The sequence below is a fragment of the Emydura macquarii genome, unplaced genomic scaffold, assembly GCF_026122565.2.
Source record: "Emydura macquarii macquarii isolate MOO-44397 ecotype Brisbane River unplaced genomic scaffold, CSIRO-AGI_Emac_v2 contig_1027, whole genome shotgun sequence".
NCBI lineage: Eukaryota > Metazoa > Chordata > Testudines > Chelidae > Emydura > Emydura macquarii.
This window is the reverse complement of record NW_027131164.1, coordinates 9,769,422-9,778,996: the sequence shown is the minus strand read 5'-3', so window position 1 is coordinate 9,778,996 and position 9,575 is coordinate 9,769,422. Positions and strand designations below refer to the sequence as shown.

At 37.8% G+C, this 9,575-nt stretch overlaps 1 pseudogene; it reads left to right on the top strand.

Moving 5' to 3' along the window:
- The first annotated feature begins 359 nt into the window (after positions 1–359).
- LOC137150865 (U2 spliceosomal RNA) lies at positions 360–442 on the top strand (annotated as a pseudogene).
- Positions 443–9,575: the final 9,133 nt, after the last annotated feature.

Below are 9,575 nucleotides of genomic sequence, written 5' to 3'. Positions count from 1 at the left end.
TGGTTACTCCAAGTCCTGTAACAGCTCTACTCTGCTTCTTCTCCTAACTCCCTTCCAGCTGCCCCTGTCTGCCTGACAGGGAGGCTTTTAACTGCTGGGGCAAGCTCCTTGATTGGCCTCAGCTGGCCTAATTGCCCGGAGCAGCCCCAGCTGGATCACCCAGGGAACAGGGATTTGTTAATTCTGGGGCTAATATAGACCCCCTCTACTACTCTCCTGTAGCCATCAGGTCTGGCCCTGTCACAGTATGTATCTGATAGCTTTGACCATTGAACAACTTTTTTCCTTTTCCCCTTATAAACACTTAGTTTTAGTTATTAAAGTATTGGTTGGCAGCATAGTATTTTGGGTAAAATCCAAAATCTTCTCTGTCTCTGTGACTAAGATCAAGCATAGTATCTTTTCTTATCAGTTTAATCTGATAACATTTTTGTAACCTTTCCCCCATCATCTTAGTCTGATCTCATACATCCTCCGCTTCCATGTGAGGATTCTATATATACACTGCATTTCTCAAAACTACACTTGATCTGCCCAAAACATTATCTAAAAATTTATATTTGATCTGGTAATGTGGTTGGCCCTTTGGGTATCAGAACATTTTATATAGTGAATAGAGATTTAAATAAGTCCAGTAAAATGAGAAGGTATTTGCTGATTGGAGCCAGAAACTGGAATACAATAAAAAGTGCTATGTCATTTCTGTTTTTTAGCTTCTTAATAACCAGTGTGGGAGATCAGGAGCACAGTTTGTGACTGGTTGGTGAATCTACAGTGCTAGTCACTGTGCTAATCAACAGCCTTGGGAGAATCTGCTCTCCATTTTGCAGCCTGCCCTGACCTTGGATTTTCAGTGTGGTCTATCCTAGGCACCTCGGGTCATGACTCACATATGTTATCTGTCTTATTTATTTTTAAACAGCCATGTATCTGATGTATGGTATTGCTAAAGTACCTATTATTATAATGTCTTGGCTTAGACTACATAATCCAAACTAATGACTCTTTTAAAATGTATTGTTTGTGGAGACAGATTAGAATGTCATGGTGTAGTAGGCCAGTGAGGTTTGCAGTGATTGGCACTCAAATGCCTAAAATATTTGAATAGATATACAAGTACACGCTGCCTCCACGAAATAAATGACAAATAAATGACCCACCAACATCACCACCACTTTGCCAAGGTTTAGCTGTGGCCTGTTTCTCTTCATCCATCTGATATCCTCTCCTAGGCATTAAGACAGCTGTGGGATCATGCTGTTTGCATTTGATGTCAAGCTGAGTATCATCCATGTTCTGCTGTCATTTAAAGCCATAGTCTTTCCCAGTTTCTCCCAGAGGTTTTAGACATCTGCTGAATAGACTAATGAGGGGACCGAGTCCCCTCCCCAAATCCTCCCCACTCACAGTTTTCTATGCAATAGTCAGGAGGTGGTGTAACTGGGAACAAGAAAGCTGTTGTTACAGTATAATACACACACAGACACACACTTATCTTCATAGGGAGAAGGATTAGAGCCATATTGGAAGACTAGGTCCCTTCCCCCAAAATTTTATCATTTATTCAGTTGTAAACCCTTTGGGAAATGGGATTTTTTTGTTCTGTGTTTGTACAGCACCTATCACAATGGGGTCCTGGTTCATATTCAGGCAGACGCTGTTTGAGCAGTTGTTTAACACATTTTAACTTACATTTTTAAAAATATTTAAATTACATAGAGCATGCAGACCAACAGCTAGTACAAACTCCGTTGACGTCTCAGTGCTTATTTACACCAGCTGAGGATCTGGTCTAATGTCTTGCATATGAGCAGTGCAGTGTCCAGATCAAGCTGTTTCCAAAATGTAAAGCCGTTGTAATGAAAATGACATTAGTGCAAGCTGATCATATTATCTTATAATCACACTGCACAAAGGCAGGAGTGCTCGTAAGCAAGACCTTTTTGGCAAGTGTATTTATCTGTGGGGGTGTACAGTAATTAGCGGAATTGAATAAGTGTTAGTAATAGTCTTTAAAATAATGTCATTGTGATATTTTATTAAAAGAGGGATTTTATGGTTGAGCTTTCTTTATTTTACTATCAAGGAAAAATGGCATCTTTCAAATTATGGGGTCTGATCTTGCTTCAGGTCCATATGCTTGGTTCCCACTCAAGTTAATGCTAGGTCCAATGGTATATTTGAGGGCCATATTTAATTGTAAAAGTGTATGCATGACCAACATGCGATTGCTTCAGTATTGAGAGTATAGAGAGGACCACTCCAGATGACTGCAGGAAGAACAGTATCTTGCTGTACTTTGAACGATATAGGTAGATCTTCACAGAGCTGAGTGTTTAATGACTGCCCTCTTATGGGTCAATGTGTTTCATTTAGTATTAGACCTCGGGATAGACTCTAATTACAGTCTAAGTGGTATTTATTCATTAAACTACTCAATTTTCCCCTGTTTACTTAAAGCTTACTTTATGAGAGAAAATGTTAGTTTTGCCTTTTAGCCTTGTGCTTAAATACTTCAGATATAGTTGTTATAATCACTGTCACTTGCTGTTGTCTGAAGCAGACAAACTTGTGGAGGAAGGATTCAGAATCACAGGACAAGCTACAATCTGTTTTTAGTTTGTTTTTTAATCCCTGAAGCTACTGTGAATCAGGGAAAATGTTCTGACATCTCTGAGATTGGAGGGAGCATCTTTCATTCCCTGCTGACCTAGGCCCCAGAACACGTAGGAGTTTTCCATAGTCCCCAGCACTAGAGTATACATTTTAAGGTGAAATTCAGCACTACAAAAAAGACCAGCACATTAATGGGCTTAAGTTGTGTGGGCCCTTTGCACAAGGATGAATTTCATGCTTTCAGACACTAGTGATCTTCTAATCGACATGGTTCACTGTAAGATACTGACTTGGGCGTCCTACTAACTGAACAGTGAAACCCCTTTATTACTCTGCATGAAATTGCTAGCAATAAAACATATATTTATTTAGTTTGAACTGATGAAGAGACCAGCAGTTTAGATATTATTAAATGGGGAGAAAGGAAGCGCCCAAGGTATTAATACTTATAAAGTGTTATAAGGTAAAGTTGCATCCCAGATATCTGGACCATTTAGTGTGGAAAGCTATATGTGCTTAACACCTATAAAAGTTAATGATAACAAAGCAACTATATTTTATGGATGAGTTCTGCATGTCTGAAAGGATTTTATGCAAAAGCAAAAGGTGGGGAAATTAAGGAATTGTGAAATAGTTGTCTCCTCAGCCATGAATAATGGCTGGTTCCATCTGCTGTTAACTTCATTAAAAGTCTCAAGTCAGATTCACCAGTATGCTCAGTCTACTTTGCATTGCTTTGGTGACAAAAAAGCACCTATGCACCTGGTTTAACTGGTGGTATTGAATAAATTATTGCCAATTAATAATTTGGTCACTGATACCAAAATGTTGCTCTAAGGGAATTTAGAACTTTTTTTCCAATAATATAACAGTATTTTAATAATTTAGCCATTTGCAAATTAATGAGAATTGAGATCTTTTTGCCATTCTGTAACTGAAGTTTACCTGTTTCAAGAAACATTTATGAAAAGACAACATGCAACTTACTTAAAAGTCTTTGATTTCTCATGCATTCCAATGGTGAGCTACTTTTACTGCAGCTAATCAGCACCAAACAACTCACAATGAAGTCACAAAACTTAAACTGTTAATTAGTCTCCTCCTCTCTTTATATAGGCCCTGCTCTGCTCTTCCTTTAATCAGATGTAGGGATAAGAATATAATTTTTTTTTTATAATTTTGCATTTTTCCTTTAAAGACTTTCTTGAGGAGAATGGAAATATCATAATAAAAATAAAAATTAAACATTCAATATAAAACCTGTCTCCCCACAGATCTTTGAGTATGGAGCTTTGCCAGAGTTTGTTGATTTAACTGAAATAAGGAATTCAGACTTAGAGATCCCCATGTAAATATTCTTTCTCCTGGACAGGTGCACTAAAGGTTTATATTACTTCTCACTCCGTTCAAGGTGGTGACCTTATTCTTTTGTATATTTTAAAAAGTATGTTTTCTCCAGTTGTTGTCTATCTGACATTTTCATTATTATAGCTTGTAACATGTTTTTTCAAATTTACAAACAAAATGAAAAAGCTGAAGAATGAAGATGTCTATTTTTTATGACTAAGCAGCATTCTCTCAAGGAAGGGTGCTGTGGGTGTGACCACCATGGCATTGTTCACCTGGTTAAAGCTACATAGATGTGTAAGAATTTCCAGGATCTAGGCCTTAGATTTTAGTGATCTCCACTAAAATATTTACAATTGCCATTTGCAAGTAATTCATAGTACGGTGATATTAAACAGAAAGAATGTGGAGATATTAATATCAGCCATTGTCATCTTTTCAGGGCCTGGACTATGGCTATTTGTTTATAAAGCACCCTCCATACCCATGATACCCAGAAATAATTACACACAAAAATACTAGTTAAAAGAACATTATTAAGATTGCAAAGTCAAGCACTCAAAAATTAGGAAATGCCAGAATTATGGTTGTTTATGCAACCTTAATTTACCCCTAATGCAAATACAATATGACACATCTTTAATTACATGATCAATACTATTTTTTCCACAGAGTCCCTGCTTCATTCAGTGCTCATGATCAGCTATTCAATATTTTGTTTTCTTATCATTCTTAAATGTATGTCCTTTGCCTTAATTTGTGGTCTGAAGATAAAATTGTTAATTTCCTCATCAGCTTTTTTGTGGTGCTCATCACTATAGTAGGTGAGTATTCAAATGTTAATTTTCACAACACTGCTGTGAGATTAGGGGGCATTACTCCATTTCATAGATGGGGAAACTGAGGTACAAACCGATTAAGGTCAAAAGTGTCCACTGATTTTGGGTGGCCAATCTGAGACATGTAGGACCTGATTTTTCAAAGTACTTAGCATTAAATAGCACTTTATACATTCAAAGCACAGCTCCCATTGACTAACAGTTGCAGTTGTGAGATTCAGCACGTCTGCACCCAGAAAATGAGGCGCACATACTTAGTGACCACCTGTGAAAAGTTTCATTTAAGTCACATAGGTACTCTGATGCAGCGGGAGAGATAGAAACCAATTCTCCCGGACATCTTTAATTGCCTTAACCATGAGACTATTTGTTCTCTCCCTGCAATCCCCCAGAGTGGGAGCCTTTGGATAGACTACATAGACCTCTGGCACTTGAGCTAATGGAGTAACTGATGTAGCAGTAGCAGTAACAGTAGTAGCATGAGAATGGGTGAGATGATGAGCAGTGAAGGGCTTTAGGGCTCAGTGTTGTGTAGTTTTGATGTCACTTCTCAAGCAGATTAGATGAGATTTTATTGCAGCTTTAAATTCCAGTCTACAAGACTTCTGCTTTCTGTCTCTCCCTGTCTCTTATTGGCTAATATTTATGAGATTGAGGAAGGAGCTTCAGAAAAGGCATAGATCTTACTGAAAAGAAGCAATAAGACTAAACCTAGAGTGATGGAACCAGGCAAGATACCTCTTCAATTCAGTTTGCTTTAGATTTGTTTGCCAATCCACACTTCAGTTATCAGGAAAAAATAAATCCACATGTCTGTAGTGAGCCTTGCTCAGCTTCAAAGGCAAGTACAAAAAAAATAGCTAAATGAAGTGAGCCCTCTTTTCATTTTTTAATTGAGAATAGAAAGTGACAGCTCATCTGAGAACATATTAAGCTACGAATAAGATGATGATAGAGATTCAGCTACTAAAAACATCTGGGAAAACTGCCTGCTGCAAACTCAGGTATTTTAAATTATCAGGTGGCTCTCAGTATTATCTCTGGTTTAGATGAAATCACATCAGAAAAAAAATAACTATCATTTTATTACTCATTTCTTCTGCTTATTTTATTTTCTGCATTGAGATTACAGGTATTCTGCATTTCAGATCCTTTCTGTCAGCATGCAGTGATGTATTGGAATCTAATGAGCCAATGACACTGTAAGACAGCAAATAAAGAAACAGTATATTACTGCTGGTTCTTACATGTTCCCATTTTAGAATAAGATTAAAGTAATCTTGTCTGAAGTAGGGCACAGATCACATTTGTTATCAACCATTCCTTAGGCTGTAATCTCCACAGACTGCAAACCTTGATCTCTGTACTGCACTTAAGCAATGGGAGGCCTTTCCTGATTTGAGCCGCTAGGCACTGTTACAGTATAAGTATTTAGTAATAATAATCATTATTGACTGAGCACTGACTTTGCTGAAACATTTATTTTCTCTTTGATTTAGGATCAATTAGATGCAGGACTTCAGAAGAATAAAGAGATTCTTTTTGGCTCTCAGACTATGTCTAAATGACTCAATAAGAAAAACACTGCCCTAGTCTAAATGTTACCAGAGCCTTTTGTGAGGCAGACTTGTTCACTGTTGTGTGCCAGGGGTCTACACTATCAGATGTTGTATTTAATTTAATTGAAAGTCTCCAGTCTGATATAATGAATAAGTTAAGATCTTGATCTATTAATTTGTCTGACCTTAATTGGATGTAGAACAAAAGTCTCTAGGAGTCTTCCTGACATCCACGCTTAGTTTTTATACTGGCTTCCCATTTGGTTTCAGGTGCAATTCAAAATGTTAATAATGATTTTTAAAACCCTGCATAGTCTGGGGTTTGGTTCTCTAGAGGCCACTTTCACTCCATCTACTACTTCTTTTCATAGATTCCAAGGCCAGAAGGGACTCATAGACTCTAAGGTCAGAAGAGACCAATATGATCATCTAGTCTGACCTCTTGCACAACACAGGCCACAGAACCTCACGCATCCACTCCTGTAATAGTCCCCCTAACCTATGACTGAGTTATTAAAGTCCTCAACTCATGGTTTAAGGATTTTAAAGTACAGAGAATCCACCAGGAAGGGAACCATGCCCCATGCTACAGAGGAAGGCGAAAACCCCCCAGAAACTTTGCCAATCTGCCCTGGGGGAAAATTCCTTCCCAACCCCAAATATAGTGATCAGTTAAACCCTGAGTACATGGGCAAGATTCACCAGCCAGAAACCCATGAATGAATTCTCTGTAATAACTCACAACCCACCCCATCTAACATCCCTTCACAGGCCATTGGCATATCTACCACAAGTAGTCAAAGATCAGTCAATTGCCAGTTTAGTCTGTTCCATCATCCCATCCCCTCCATAAATTTATCAAGTTCAGTTTTGAAGCCAGCTAGGTTTTTTGCCCCCACTGTACCCCTTGAAAAGCTATTCCAGAACTTCACTCTTCTGATGGTTAGAAACCTGCTGCTAATTTCAAGTCTAAACTTCCTGATGGCCAGTTTATATCCATTAGTTCTTGTGTTCACATTGAAAAGTTCCAGAGGGGTAGCCATGTTAGTCTGTATACAGCAAAATCAACAAGAGTTCTGTAGCACTTTAAAGACTAACAAATTTCTTCAGGCAAAAGCTTTCGTGGTCTGCAACCCACTTCGTCAGATGCATGAAATAGAAATCAGATAGGAGGTATATATATATACATCCAAGGGTAAGAAACAACAATGGGCAGGGTAGATGTAAACAAAGTCAATTCAGTTACAGTAGATGAGGCCTATTCACAACCATTGATTAGAAGGTGAGAATGTGTGAACAGTGACAAATACTTCTTGTAATGAGATAACCATTCCAAATACCTATTCAGACCCCGTTTGATTGTGTCAAGTCTGCATATGAGTTCCAGCTCTGCAGTTTCTCACTGAAGTCTGTTTTTGAACATTTTTTGTAGAAGTATGGCAATTTTCAAATCAGCTACAGAGTGTCCTGGGAGATTGAAGTGCTCTCCTACTGGTTTATGGATGTTACCATTTTTATGTCTGATTTGTGTCCATTTATTCTTTTGCGTAGTGACAGTCCGGTTTGGCCAATGTACATGGCAGAAGGGCATTGTCGGCACATGATAGCATATATTACATTAGTAGATGTGCAGGTGAATGAGCTCCTTATGGTGTGGCTGCTGTGGTTAGGACCTGTGATGGTGTCACTAGTGTCAATGTGTGGGCAGAGTTGGCAACAGGGTTTGTTGCAGGGATAGGTTCCTGGGTTAGGGTTCTTGTATGGTGTACGGTTGCTGGTGAGTATTTGCTTCAGGTTGGGGGGGCTATCTGTAAGCAAGGATAGATCTGCCTCCTCCACAGAAGTCTAAGTATATTATTTCAACTCTATTACCTTTATCAGCAAAATTTGTAATCTCATTAAAAAGAAATATCAAGTTAGGCTGACAAGGTCTATTTGCCATAAACCCATGTTGACTGGCATTCATTATGTTACCCTTCTTTAATTCTTTATTAATAAAGTCCCATATCAGCTGTTCCATTATCTTGCCTAGGATTTATGTCAGACTGACAGGCATATATCTACTTGGGTCATCCTGTTTAACCTTATTTAAATATTGGCACACCACTAGGTTTTTTCACCCTGCTGGAACTTCCCCAGTGTTCCAAGACTTACTGAAAAGCAACATTAACAGTCCAGCAACCTCTTCAGGCAGCTCTTTTAAAACTCTTGTATGGAAGTTATCCACACCTGATGATTTAAAAATATTTAACTTTTGTAGCTTCTACTTTACATTCTCCTGAAATACCAGTGGAATGGAAAGAGTATTATCATAGGATATAAACACATCATAAGATTTTTCCCCAGATACAGAACAGAAGTATGTATTGAACACTTCTGCCTTTCCGGCATTATTATTATTAATTCCCATAGTCTGGACTATGGACTACTACCATTGCTAGGATTCTTTTAGTTGCTAATATACTTAAAAAAACCTCTTCCTTATTGTCCTTAACTCTGCTGGACATAGACTTCTCACTGTATTATTTTACTTCCCTTATCATTTGTCTACAATTCCTAGCTTCTAATTTATATTCATTATGATCAACTTCCCCTTTATTTGTTAAATATTATTATTAATTTATTTTATAGCTGTCTTCACTTCCCCACTAAACTAGGTCTTGTTTTAACCAATACATTCTTCTTCCTTGATTGTAGGATTAAGTCCTTCTGGGCATCTAGTAAAGTGTTCTTAAACAATTTGCAATTATCATTCACATTTTTTCTGATTAAATTCTTTCTCCCAGTTGATGTGGCTCATAATTGTTTACAGCTTTGTGAAAATGAATCTTTTAAAGACCAAGTATATTTATCAGTGGTCTGGATTTTAATCTGTTTGCAAGTATAAATGTGATCAAGTCGTGATCACTTTTACCAAAGCTACCATTAGTTTTCAGTTCTGTGATCAGATCCCCTTTATTTGATCTGTCAAGACAAAGTCTAATGTAGAATTCTCCAATATTTTCAATATTTGTTGAGTTAGGAAATTGTCATCTATAATACTTAGTAATGTTAAGGATGTTTAGTACTGGCAACATGAGACTTCCAGCGTATGTCAATCAAATTGTAGTCCCCAGGATTACACAGCCCTTCTCTCCGTGCATTATAGAGAGATCCGTAAGAAGCCGATCGTTCTGTTCCTTAATGTGAATTGGTGGTCTGTAGCAGACACCAA